Source organism: Gossypium hirsutum, chromosome A02 (assembly GCF_007990345.1).
Source record: "Gossypium hirsutum isolate 1008001.06 chromosome A02, Gossypium_hirsutum_v2.1, whole genome shotgun sequence".
Taxonomy (NCBI): domain Eukaryota; kingdom Viridiplantae; phylum Streptophyta; class Magnoliopsida; order Malvales; family Malvaceae; genus Gossypium; species Gossypium hirsutum.
In genome coordinates this window covers 61,510,777-61,524,047 of record NC_053425.1, presented here as the reverse complement: position 1 = coordinate 61,524,047, position 13,271 = coordinate 61,510,777, and the positions used below count along the sequence as shown (strand labels likewise).

General features: G+C 36.8%; 1 non-coding gene across 1 annotated transcript; it reads left to right on the top strand.

Moving 5' to 3' along the window:
* The first annotated feature begins 10,539 nt into the window (after positions 1-10,539).
* On the top strand, positions 10,540-10,646 carry LOC121217603 (small nucleolar RNA R71). Its single transcript, XR_005913752.1, has one exon. It is a non-coding gene; the product is annotated as a small nucleolar RNA R71 (small nucleolar RNA).
* Positions 10,647-13,271: the final 2,625 nt, after the last annotated feature.

Genomic DNA, 13,271 nt, shown 5'->3' with positions numbered 1-13,271 from the left:
ATAACGAATGGGCTTACATATATATGTATATATATATATAGCCGAATATGCAAAGCTTAAACTCAACATCACATAAGCTCCTAAGTGATGGCCGAATATGTATATCTATATATATTCATCAACTATACTATTACCTTTAATTTATCTAATCACACAATTTCATCTCATGAACACTTGACCCATTTCTCACAAAAATGAAACAACAACTAAAATGAACATCCCATTTTTACCCCATATGGCCGATTACTTCATTAGTTACCAAGCTAACAATTCAACAATTTCAACCTCATTACAACCTCTACCTATCCAATATAACATGAACACAATCCTCCACCCCTAAATTAGATTCGGCAATCACTTAACCCATTTTAACCTCAACTTTCAAGTTAAAAGCAATTAACCACTCACCATATCCTACATTACTATCCATTTTAATGACATTAACACATCTACTAAGAGTTTCAAGCTTCTTGGCCGAATTTCAACCTCAAAATCCTAAGTCTAATCTATAGGATGAGTAGAATTTGAACTAACCATCTCAAACATGCATAGATTTTCAAGAATCATTCAATACATACCTCATTCTAGCCATCTTCCAAGCCAAAATCCAATAACCAAATCTCCCTTCCTTCTCCTCACTCACGGCAATAGCCAAAGAAAAAAAAGATGAACACTCCCTCTTCCCTCCTTATTTTATTCATCTCTTCCTTTTTAATTCCTTTCTTTAATTTATTTTAATTTACTTACCAATATTAAATAATAAACAACATAAACTTGGAGGAATGGAGTCATGCTTGGCCGGCCACTTATCAAGAATTGGGCACTTTGACATGCAAACCCAAACTTTCCTATTTTAATACTATTTGGTCCTTACTTATTTACCTATCAAAATTTTCTAAGTCTCTCAACTAGATCCTTTCAAGCAAAATTCACATTCCTAATACAAAAATTAAAACATCAAATTTTCATACAAGTACTATCACACATATAAGATATGCAAATAAAATTTTAACTAAATTTTATGACTCGGTTTTGTGGTCCCGAAACCACTTCCCGACTAGGGTCGGTTTTGGGCTGTCACAAAGGGTGTTACAGTAGGACTATCCCAGGGGACACACGGCCATGTAACATGACCATGTGTCGCACACGGCTGAGACACATGCCCGTGTCTCTACCCGTGTGGACAAAAATAGGCCACTTGAAAAGCCAATTTTCCTCTCATTTTGGGTCCTCCTTACGAGCGTCAAAACCAAATCATTTCATAGAAAATTTTCAATCAATTCATAACCAAAGCATACACCATTCATGCCAGATCACTATCAACCAAATTTCATGCTTATTATCCAAGCCTAAAATATACTAAAATTGTAACACCCCTAACCCATATCTGTCGCCAGAATAGGGTTACGGGGCATTACTGAAAAAGATACAACTTTCACGCATTCAAACAATCATTCAGATTAAAGTCAAAGACATACATTTATAACTTTAGTTTAACAAATCTTGAATCATTAATACACAAAGCACAAAATAATTTATTAGATTCGCATATAACCATTTGGTTATCTTATAGCAGGAACTACTTTTCATATAGTCAATTTCCAATGTAAAAACCGAAAGATGAAACATGCTAAATGCAAATGCTTTATTCAATTTCTACTTTCATTTTACCTATTACTTTACATGCATGAAACATTTCATATAACCAAACCAATAAGTTACTCACAAAACCAATTACACATGATCATATCATTTTGAACAAACATAACATATATACATCATATAAAACTCATATTACCTTTTTGTTTTGCCAATACAAAATTCACTATTCATTTGGTCATTTATTTCAATGCATTACTTGATTATAAATATACCTAATAATCATGCTATGTTCAAGGTTACATTTTCTTCATTTTACCTTATCATTTCATATGCGTATAACCTTCCATAGAAATGAATTAATATACATATATACCAACCATAATTTACGAATCAAATCAAATACATTACAAATATATCTTATCATATACATAAATATCATATCAAAACATTATATACTTATACATATACAAATGCCGAATCATGATTAACTTACTTACATAACATTTATAGTATGAAATTTCTTTACCATACTAAATCGAATTAAATATTAAACCATTCATCAGGTTTCATGATTATAATTACCAAATCACAACTAGATCATAACCATCATTTATATTTTATCACCTAACCAAATACAAATATATTTATCCAAACACAAAACTTACATACCATGTAATAAATATATCAAAATAAACTCTTACCATGTTCAGACATAACCAAATATCCATTGATGCTAAATCAACACCTTAACCAAACATATCAACCAAGTTCACATGTATATTTTATCTTAGCATGAATCATAGTCGAATCAACCAAACATACATATGGATACATACCATGGTCGATTCATCAACCACATCCAAATTCACCAACCATTATCAATACATATAACACATAAAAACTTAACTAAAGTTTCACATACTTTCATAGCATATTAGCCACTTTTGCATGGCTTAATATATACACATAAACCAAAATCCAATATTTCAAAATATGATTGTAACACCTAAACCCATCCTAGAAGTTAGGCCCTAATCTAGCGTGTCACATTGAAGTGTTTTTCGAAAACCATGTTCTTATTGAAAACCCTTCTTACTACTCAAAACCTATGGCCATTTTAAAACTTGTGAAACGTTAATTCCCTTAAAACCTTACTTGTTGCAGAAGTTTACTTTTAAATAGTTGCAGAAACGAGATATTTTGAAAACCAATTGTTGTTTTGGAAAACTGTGCCCTACTTCTAACAGGTATAAACATACTAAATAAATTTCCCAAATAAAAGGTTAAGAAAATAAAGAGGCCTTAATACAACCCAAATCAAAAACCAAAGTGCTTAACTAAATAAACGAAAAAGAAAAACATATGCAGTTGTGTGGTCGTCTCCGAATCCCTCTGCAACACCGATCCACCTAACGCTGGGGATTACCTGAACAGTTAATAAATGGGATGAGTTTATGAAAACTCAGTGTGTAATCCCCTTACTAGAGTAACAGTCAGTAAACAGACAGAATTCAGAATCAGTCTGGGCTGGAGCCCATTACAGTAACAGTACAGTCCAATTCAGAGCATACGTGGGCCAAATCCCGTTACAATATTGATCGCGTGATTTCGTGATAGGTTTTAAATATTTATAATTAATCGTTCTTGAAACTAACTATTATCCCGATGTAGGCAAGTGTACCTATCGAACAGTAGTATAATTTTAGCAATACCGGATTGTCGAACCCAAAGGAACTAAAAGTACTAGTAATGATCATCTTCTTATTATCTAGCATAAAAATAAAAAGGTTTTTGTTTTAACTAACTAATTATCTAACTAAGAATTCATAGAGAATGGAATTGGGGAATTGCTTTTGGGAAAATTGATTGAATTAAGACAATACCTAAGGAAAAATCCACCCAGACTTTACTTGTTATTCTAGCTCTAAATCGGATGATTTATTCATTTAACTTGTTCCATAGAGATCCCTAAGTTATGTTATTATCCCTATTCAAGACTAATAACGTCTAATCCCTAGATTGAATAATTGAGACCTTTCTCTAATTAACACCCTAGGGTTGCATTAACTCGATCTATGGATCCCCTGATTAGGTTTCACCCCAATTCGGCAAAATCTTGTCACCCTATGTCTAGGCGCGCAATCAACTCCTCTTAATTATGACAAATGTACTCTTAGACAGGGTCTATTCTTCCTCTGAATAAGAACTTATCTTGAATCAGTTAAATATTTATCATACAATTCAGAAAATAATAACAAGATTCGTCTTAGGTTTTGTTCCCCTTAGGTATTTAGGGGTTTTAGTTCATAACTAAATAAGCAAACATCTCAGAATAATAAAGAATACAAAACATAAAGAAAACCCGAAACTCCTGAAGGGGAAATTGAGTGGATTTCTTCAGTCTTGATGATGAATCCAGCTTCTGAGATGGATCAATCGGCTTCCTTGGAGTAATTCCTTACTCCCTATTATGTTCCTCCCTTTTCTTCCTCCTCTATGGTGTATTTATAGGCTTTGGAATGCCTAAGAGCCCTCAAAATTAGCCTTTTTCGAATTGGACTCAACTTGGGCTCGGCAGGGACACGCCAGTGTGACACACCCGTGTGAATCATGCTATGAAATTGCCAAATTGACACGATCATGTGGTTTGCCCGTGTGAGGAGGTCCAGGCTGTGTTGATTTCGTACTTTGGCCCATTTTCTTTGTTTTTGGCCTGTTTCTCGTTTCTTTTGCTCTCCTATGCTCTCCTAAGTATAAAACATGAAATTAAAGCATTAGGAGCATCGAATTCACCAATTCTAATAGGAAATCATCCATAAAATGCGTTAAGCATGGTGTAAAAATATGTATAAATGACGGTTTATCAAATACCCCCACACTTAAACATTTGCTTGTCCTCAAGCAAAATTCTCAACTCATAATCAAAATAAATTCTTCTCAACTTATAATTCCTATCGATAATATGTCAAAATAATCCATAGGTAATCATACATTGAGAATTCAACTAAAAGAACATAAAAGTTTCAAACATTCCAAGTTGAGTATTTAATCATGCAAACATAGGTGTCTCCCTTTATCTAAGTAATTACCTTTACTTTAGAATATCAAAGAGTTTCACGTCCTCACTAAAGATTCATTCAAATCACTCAAGGTGTTTAAGGACAATAAATGAAGCACCCAATAGTCAATAATGAAAAGTCATTACCATAGGCTTGCATGAAAATCAAATCTCCACCACTATAATTTAAGATGATACATCAATCAAAAGGTCTTTAGAGGGTTGTAATGAGGCTTGGTTAGGGGGTGTGGTCACAAGCTGAAAGAAAGGATTAGAATCGAGATTGAGTTGAAAAATTACCTAACTAGAAAAATAGCTAGTTATTAATTGCGTAAAATAGAGCTTTTCTCAAAATATGGAATTTAACTTCTTTAGCTCAGAAGATTACTACTACTAATATGTATACACGTTTTATTTTATTTTTTATTTTATTTTTTAAAGAACAAGTTAAATTACAAAGTAGAATAAAACATAGCTAAGCAACTATTTCAATTCAAATCTCGACAAAAAAATGGGGCTTAAATTAATTTAGGGGATTTCAACAATAATGGGTTAAAGGTTAATACTAAGGGTAATACAAGAAATGGCTTATTAGGTTCAAGGGGGTTCACTAGGGGTTAATTGTGGAGGTGGGCTTTTCATGGCATGAGTGAGTTAATCCTAAGTGCCTTAATCATTTTGACATATCAAATCAAATGGTGTGGTCTCGACATGCATAATCAAGGAAGTTCTAGAATAATAATTCAATACTGACACACTCAAAGCAATAATAAAAGTGAGCATGAAAGAATTAATAGATGCTCAAAAGGCTCAAATGTCTCACAAAAATTATGGCTTTTTGATGTTTAAAATGTGTGAATTCCAACTCAAAGTAACACCTAAACTTTGGGGAAACATCTTAAGATTTTAATTTCTTAAAAATCAACTTATCATGCTTGATTCTCTAATGTCTTAAGGTTTAAACAATCAATGCATAAATGCCTATGTTTTAATTCAAGATATATCAGCAAAAATCATAAATCAATCAAAATTTATCCTAAATATGATATGAGAGCTTTTCAAGAGAATAAGGTAGTTATTCAGGGATTTTTTTGATAATGAAATAAATACCCCCCACACTTAAGATGTACATTGCCCTCAATGTAAAAAGATAGATATTAGAATATAAAAATAAGACAGGGGGAGAAGTGAAACTTCCTGTATGATGAATTCCTCAAACTGGAGTTTTGGAGAGTAATCGGTTCGAGAGTGGAGGAGGATACTCCGGCGATCATAGAGGTTCATTAATTCATAAGTCTTGCGCCAAAAGAATATTATATCTAGTGGTAGCTATGGTCGTGGTCAATCAGGACATGGTAATCGTGGAAACCTTTCCCGGTGGAGTTTTTAGTTCCTATGCGATGATGAGCTTAAGAGCTCTATATAACTGCGATAAAATTAGGAACTTTTTAGGGGATATTAGGAAGGATAATTACTCATAAAGAAATAAGTGAAATTGATAATTAAAAATAAAATTATAAAATCTAATAAAAATAAAAAGTAGTTTTAATAAAAATTAAAAACAGAAAAAAATAAATAAATGTTTTTAAACATCTTCATCGCTGGATGGTTCGCGAGGTGGGACTGGCGATGAGATGTGGAGGTGCTGACAAATCTGCTGTAGAGTAGCTCAAATAGAGTGAGGCACTCAGAGATGTCATCATATGAAGCCGCCGCATGAACTGGACGAGAGGGTGGTGGTGGCTGAGTCGGTGGGTCCTCGTGCTGTGGAGGGACATCATCAAGAATGTCCTCGTAGGCCTCCTCCTCAGTAGATTGGGCGAGATGATATTGGGGAGGGTAGGTTCCTCGGTGCCTCTTGATCATCCTCATGCTAAGCATGCTTGAGATGCCTTATGGAGACATCTGGCCAATGAGGATAAGGGATGATTCTTGGGCCGCGGTGCTGAGGAGCCCGAAGTGTCGAGCCAACCGAGTCACGTAGGGGCCAATGGAGATGACCCCCTTCCTATGCCGCTATGTCTGGTGCTGAATCACGAGGGTGATGAAATAGGCAAGGTCGATGATGTGCCTGTGCGACATACACCATAAGAAGTAGGCGTCGTAAGTGTTGACGACGCCAGTGCTCTCTCGCCTCCCTATAATCGTGTGAACCAAAATGGTGTGTAGGTACTTCAGAGATGGAGGGAGAGCCGATGCCTTGGAACGGCAAGGATTTTAGGTGGCCCCACCTAGTACTAGCGCGTCCCAGCATCGTGAAGGAGAACGATGGATGTGGTGGTTGAGAGAATGTAAGTCATTCTCTTCCTTGAATTTCTCTGTATATAAACCTAGTGCAGCATCGAACTCTAGGATGCTTAGCTGGCGGACTAACCCTCCTAGGCGAAACTGGACCGTGTTAGGATTATCGTAGTTCGTCATTACAGTTTGAAGATGGAATGTTGAGCATAGTTCCATCGTGAGCTCAAGATATGTTGGTTCGATGATCCCAAAGAACAGCTCCCAAGGGTCGGTGGTTAAAAGGGCTTGAATCGCATCAGCCAACTGAACTTCTTTCTATGACAGCCCAGTCGATGCAGCGGCCCCTCAATTAAAGGTTCGGTTCGAAGTATTTGGAAAATTTCTTCTTGAGGCCCTCGGGGGAATTGAAGGAGAGGGTGACGAATTTTTGTGGTTGGACCCACGGAAGATGATGCTTTCTTCCTCTTCTTCAAAGCAGGGACAACGACCTTCTTTCCTAGTGAAGACGACATTATAAACATGTAATATAAAGAATAATAGTAGGTAAACGAATTTGAAAAAGGGAAAATTCATGAATTTGAACTAACTCTTACAGCCAAAACTACTAATACGAAGCAAAACTCAACCAAAATCACCATGAGAATGAGAATAATAATGTCATGGGTATGAGGTTTTCCTAATCTCTATTTAACACGGAATGTATGATAACTAACCTAAGAATGCAAATTAAATTATAGACATTGGCATGGTAATAGCATGAGAATGAGCATAGTAATGTCATGGGTATGAGGTTTTCCTAATAACTCGATTTAAAAGAAAATTTATGATAACTAACCTAAGAATGCAAATTAAATGATAGAATAATGAGCAAAATGAAAAATAGTTCAAAAGAAATGAAGATTATGTTGATAATAAGAATTAGAAATAAGTAAAATAGAAGTGAAAGAAGTAAACAAACGCTAAGGGAGAGAGATTGAGCGTAAAAAATAGAGTGGGAAGCGGCGTACGGGCGTGGCAAGGAGGGTGTGTAGACTTGCAGCGGCTAGGTTTAGGGTTTTTGAATGGGGAAGAAAGTGAATAGTGCAGGGTATTTATAGATTTTGGGGCACACGGCCAGGTAACATGCCTGTGTTCCCCAATTTCAGCGCATGTGATTCGCAAATTTCGAATTTGGGCGCGTCTGGCATTTAGTACACGCCTTGTTCCTTGGGCATGTGGGTGCACACGGCCGCGTCATACGGCTGTGTTTGGCGTTGTTTATTTCTTCCACGCCCGTGTCAATCTAATAGGTTCAACCACGGGTGCTAGCCACGGGCGTGTCGCACGCCCGTGCTATTTTAACAGGTTCGCCCACGATTCTTCCACACGGGCGTGTCACACACCTGTGTTGTTTTGGCAGGATCGACCATGGCCATGTCACATGATTGTGGCATTTTATTGTAGCCCGTGTTTGGGGAAACCCTTGCCATGTTTTCACACGACCCTAAGCACGCCCGTGTGCTTGGCCGTGTTTCTATGAAAAACCTGTATTCAAGTGTTCTGTTAGTAAGTTAGATGTTGAAGACTAAATTTTAAAGAATTTAATACAGTTAGTGCTCGGGTTGCCTCTCGAGAAGTACTTATTTATAGTCTAAGCTCGACTTACCTCTCCGTTGAATGATCATGGTGGTTTGAGGAGTTTATACTCCTCATTCCTGCTATTAATCTCATCAAAATAAGGTTTTAAGCGGGTGTTTTTTACCTTAAAAGTGCCAAACTTGGGGCGACTTACCTCAACTGTACCGAACGGAAAAATACTAAGTACCGTGAGAGGGATTTCTTCATTCGGTGTAGTAGTGACAATGTGAGGATCGGCGGCATCTAATAAGACTTTATCTACAACCTTAAGTTGATTTGGAAAGGTATTGAGTTCGTTTTGTCGTAGATTCTGTTTGTTGGGTGTTCTCGATTTATGCGTCCGCCATTCATCTAGCTCCTCGATTTGTAGCCTTTGATCGTCATGAATGGGTCCTCTACTATTGCTTGAGAATGGTTCATGTACATACTTCAGACTCATTTCCTACAAAGAAGGTTGCATCATATTGTCAGTTTTAGTAGAATGGTTTAGACAATCACCTTCAATTTCCATTGTGTTGCCATAATTGCGAGCTTGAAGGGTGATTGTTTCGTCTTCCACACGGAGTGTGAGTTCACCTATGCCAACATCAATAATTGTTTTAGCAGTTGCTAAAAAGAGCCTTCCTAGAATTAAAGGAGTGTTGCTATCCTCCTCTATGTCTAGAACAATGAAATCAACGGGAAATATAAATTTATCGATTTTAACTAGAACATCTTCAATAATACCCCTAGGGAATCTTATAGTTTTATCTGCTATTTGAATGCTCATCCTAGTCTGTTTAGGTTTCCCGAGACCTAGTTGCTTAAACATTTTGTAAGGCATGACGTTGATACTAGCCCCTAAATCAGCTAATGCATTATTAACATCTAAACTACTAATTAAGCTAGGAATCGTAAAACTCCCTGGATCTTTTAGTTTGTTTGGTAGCTTATTTTGCAAAATAGCTGAGCACACTACGATTAGCTCCACATGAGACGCCTCGTCCAACTTTCGCTTATTTACTAAAATCTCCTTTAAAAATTTCATTGTGTTTGGCATCTGCGATAGCGCTTCAATAAACGGTAAGTTAATGTGTAATTTTTTTAAGGGTTTAAGGAATTTACCAAATTGTTCATCTGAGTGGTCTTTCCTTGTCGCGTTGGAGTATGGCACATGAGGTTTATATTCGACATGAACCATTTTATTTTTATTGTGATCTACCTCACCTTGACCTTTGCTTACCACAGTTTCTTGCCTCGGTTCTGGCTCAGGCTCAACAACTCCTTCTTCATCTTGAACATTAGTCGCGTTGAGCTGTTCCCTTGGGTTAGGTTCGGTATTACTTGGCAAACTACCTTGTGGTCATTCGGAGATTAATTTGGAAAGCTAGCCTATCTGAGTTTTGAGCCCTTGGATCGATGCTTGTTGATTTTTAAGTGTTGTCTTGGTATTCTGGAAACGAGTTTTTGACACCGATATAAACTTTGAGAGCATCTCTTCAAGGTTCAGCTTCTTTTCCTGTTGGTAGGGTGGTTGTTGGTAGCCTGGAGGTGGTTGTGGTCTTTGATTTCCTTGATCGCCCCACGAGAAATTGGGGTGGTTCCTCCAACCTGCATTGTAAGTGTTACTATATGTATTGTTTTGAGGTCGAGGATTATTACCCATGTAATTTAATTGCTCGTTATCCATGTTGTAGCCATAGGGTTGGTATTCCGAATGGCTTGTTCCACCTCCACTTACTTTGCACTGCATTACTGGGTGAACCTGTGAAGAACTAAGAAAACCATCAATTTTCTTATTCAAGAGTTCTACCTGATTAGAGAGCATGGTGACCAAATCGACGTTATAAATGCCGGCTGTTTTCATTGGCTTTGTCCTCATGACTTGCCACTGATAGTTATTTAGTGACATCTCCTCTATAAACTCATAGGCATCTTCAGGTGTTTTATTATTAATGGTTCCGCCAGGAGCTGCGTCAACCATTTGTCGAGTCAAAGGATTCAGGCCATTATGGAACGTTTGAACCTGTAACCAAAGCGATAACCCATGGTGAGGGCACCTTCTCAAAAGGTCCTTGTATCTCTCCCATGCATCGTAGAGTGTTTTTAAATCCATCTACACAAAAGAAGAGATGTCATTACGTAATTTAGCCGTTTTAGCCGGCAGAAAATATTTGAGTAAAAATTTTTCAGTCATTTGTTCCCAAGTAGTAATTGACCCTCGTGGTAACGAGTTCAACCACTGTTTAGCTTTATTCTTTAATGAAAAAGGGAATAACCAAAGACGAATGGCATCATCAGAAACACCATTAATTTTAAATGTATCTCATAGTTCTATGAAGTTGGCTAAATGAGCGTTGGGATCCTCATCCTGCAAACCATCAAACTGAACAAGTTGCTGTATCATTTGAATAGTGTTAGGTTTCAGTTCAAAAGTATTTGCAACTACAACAAGTCTAACTATGCTCAAGTCAGTTCCTGTTAAAGAAGGTTTAGCATAATTATACATAGTACGTGGAGCAAGATTTTGATTGACCGCAATTGCAGGAGGTAGCTAATTGTCTTGGTTTTCAGCAATCTCTTCGGTTGGGGGTTGAGTATCGTCCTCTTGCTCGTTCTCTGTGTATCTTAAGCTTCACCTTATTTCTCTTTGGTTTTCTGCGAACTGTGCGATCGATTTCTTCGTCAAAAAGTAGTGGTCCTGACGGGTTTCTTCTAGTCATAAACTATAAAAACCTGCCAAGAGAAGGAAAAAGTAAATTAATAAGTAATAATAATAATAATAATAATATTAAATTAAATTGCAAGAAAAATAAATGGCTAAAGTAATAAAAATTGAGAGTTCCTAATATCTTAGCTTCCCGAAAACGGCGCCAAAAACTTGATCGCGAGATTTCGTGATAGGTTTTAAATATTTATAACTAATCTTTCTTGAAACTAAATATTATCGGCTAGTGTACCTATTGAACAATAGTATAGTTTTAGCAAGACCGGATTGTCAAACCCAAAGGAATAAAAAGTACTAGTAATGACCGTCTTATAATTATCTAGCCTAAAAATAAAGAGGTTTTTGTTTTAACTAACTAATTATCTAAGTAAGAATTCACAGAGAATGGAATTGGGGAATTGTTTGGGAAAATCGATTGAATTAAGACAATACCTAAGGAAAAATCCACCTAGACTTTACTTGTTATTTTGGCTTCGAATCGAACGATTTATTCATTTAACTTGTTCCGTAGAGATCCCTAAGTTATGTTATTATCCCTATTCAAGACTAATAACGTCTAATCCCTAGATTGAATAATTGAGACCTTTCTCTAATTAACACCCTAGGGTTGTATTAAATCGATCTATGGATCCCATTATTAGGTTTCACCTTAATTCGGCAAAATCTAGTCACCCTATGTCTAGGCTCGCAATCAACTCCGCTTAATTATGACAAATGTACTCTTAGACAGGGTCTATTCCTCCTCTGAATAAGAGCTTATCTTGAATCAGTATCCTGGGATATCAAAATAAGAATTAAGAACACATAATTAAGAACAAGTTAAATATTTATCATACAATTCAGAAAATAATAACATGATTCGACTTAGGTTTCATTCCCCTTAGGTATTTAGGGGTTTTAGTTCATAACTAAATAAGAAAACATCTCAGAATAATAAAGAATACAAAACATAAAGAAAACCCAAAACTCCTGAAGGGGAAATTGAGGGGAGATCTTCAGTCTTGACGGTGAATTCGGCTTCTGAGATGGATCAATCGGTTTCCTTGGAGTAATTCCTTACTCCCTATTCTGTGCCTCCATTTTCTTCCTCCTCTAGGGTGTATTTATAGCTTTGGAATGCCTAAGATCCCTCAAAATTAGCCTTTTCCGAATTGGACTCAACTTGGGCTCAGCAGAGACACGCCAGTGTGACACGCCCGTGTGAATCGTGCTTCGAAACTGCCAAATTGACACGCCCGTGTGGTTTGCCCGTGTGAGGAGGTTTAGGCCATGTTGATTTCGTACTTTGGCCTATTTTCTCCGTTTTTGGCCCGTTTCTCATCTTTTTACTCTCCTATGCTCTCCTAAGTATAAAACATGAAATTAAAGCATTAAGAGCATCGAATTCACCAATTCTAATAGGAAATCATCCATAAAATGCGTTAAGCATAGGGTAAAAATATGTATAAATTACTATTTATTAAATATCATTTGGGTCACAGCCCATAACAGAATCAATTGGGCCTAGCCCATCTTAGCCTCAGTTGGGCCGAAGCCTACATCACAATAATATCACAATAATATCATACATGCAATGCTGTGCAACCCACCCCAATAATCCAACCGCTAAACACCAACTCCGTCCCCCAGTACACATCATGTGGGGATATAAATATCGACCCACCCATCCGATACGCATCAATGGTAGCCCGGTTGCGGTACTACCTTCATTGCAGCAAGCTGCTAATCAAATATTAGGCTTAATAGCCATCGATGGATCCACAGTCGTCAAACAACCATGTGATCCTCATATACTTCCTCCGTTCCATAATTCCCAACCCATGCAATATGTCGTGTATGTCATGCTCAATCATCACACGTGTAAGTAGAATGGCCATACTTAGTAACAGTCTGTTAAACATATGAAGAGCATATCAGTCATACAACCACAGTCAAGTCAATTAAAATGCAGTCATACATTCATAATCAAATCAGTCAAATTTGAAGTCTAAGTCCGTCATTTACCCTCAAGGGCAAAACAATCATTTTACCGTACAGGGGTTCGTC